We start from the raw sequence: 1,504 nt of genomic DNA, 5'->3' as shown, positions 1-1,504 counted from the left end.
GTTGAGACCACCATGCTTCACAGTTGGCTGCAATCTGTTGAGTCAAAACTCTTGGTGAGGCATTCTCCAGACCCATATCCTTCCACTGTCTGAAAATTGAGCGAATCTTGATTCGTCTGAGAACAATACGGTCTTCCAGAAGTCCAGAGGCTTGGTCATCATATCCCTTGCCCATTTCTTTCGTCTGACTATGTTGGCAGGTCTTAATAAGGGCTCTGCAACGATAAGCCAATCTGTGGAGAATCCGTTGAACAGATTTCAGGCTCATCCCACCAACTTTGGCCACTTCTGCAGTCGTTAATCTGGAATCTATTTCGATGCTCACCTTGACAGCCCTTTTTGTCCTCTCCGATGGACCCAGGACGACCCGGACGCTGCTCAGTTGTTTCCTTGCCGTGTTTCCTGAACTGCACGATGATTCTGTTGACTGTCGAAAGCGGGATTTCCAAATTCTGCAAAATTTGCCGCTGACTTATTCCACCATCTGCTTGACCAACTATCCTTCCTCTAACAAAATCTGACAATTCGAGAGAACCTTGAGTTCTAGGCATGTTGTAGCACAAGATAATTAGTGTGCGGACCATTTTCATTTAAATAGTGCTCTGTGAACACAAATTAGTTAGCATAAATCAGTTAAATGACGAAAAATTAGGTGTATATTTACTTGTGACCACTCAGTTTTTATACTACTAAAACTCTGAGAGTGTTTGTATGTGGGTGCTTGTCTGTAATTAAATACATCAAAAACGGCGCACAATAGCGCCATATTTGTAATGAAACGAGAATAGAAACAGAATAAAACAAGTTTCGTTAAAATCGGGCAACGGGTTAACGAGTTAGCCCCATTTTTCGGGTCACTTTTTGTACTGTTACGTCTCAGGTCGTTAGTTAACTTCCCGTATAATTTCTTTCCGATGAAACTTTAGCGACGCAAGTTCTTTCTTAAATAAAACTAGTCTATTCTTTCTCAATACAACTTTGAAATTCACTTAATTTCAACGGTCACACTATAAATTAAACAAACGCTATAATTCACAACGAACGACACGCTCTCGACCCAACAATACGTCTCTCTCTCTGTCCACAATTCAATTACATTACATTGTTGCCTCACTTCTTACCGGTCTTATATATACAAGAATTCCGCATATCTAGTAACCTCTCGACACTTCAGGAAGGGACGTGAACGTTCGAGAATACGACGTGTTACTAGCGTCACGTGACTCCCGCTGTCGTAACACTGCCCCTTCCTTAGTATTGTTCGTCCCGAACAATAGCCACTTACATTAAACCAATAAACAATTAACAATAACTTAATTAAATGTACAGAATTTACAAACACAAAATTAAAATTCAACAAAGTCTCTTAATTTTACGGGACGTACCTTCTTCCGTACTGGTCTCTTTCAAGTTGGCTTCTGCTTCATGTGGGGTTCATCTGCTTCATCAGGAAACGGCCTATCATTGGTAACAATCATATCAGTGGTAGTAAATTCATCAAGGG

The sequence above is a fragment of the Limulus polyphemus genome, unplaced genomic scaffold (genome assembly GCF_000517525.1).
Source record: "Limulus polyphemus unplaced genomic scaffold, Limulus_polyphemus-2.1.2 Scaffold2104, whole genome shotgun sequence".
Taxonomy (NCBI): Eukaryota; Metazoa; Arthropoda; class Merostomata; order Xiphosura; family Limulidae; genus Limulus; species Limulus polyphemus.
This window is presented reverse-complemented; position numbering follows the sequence as displayed.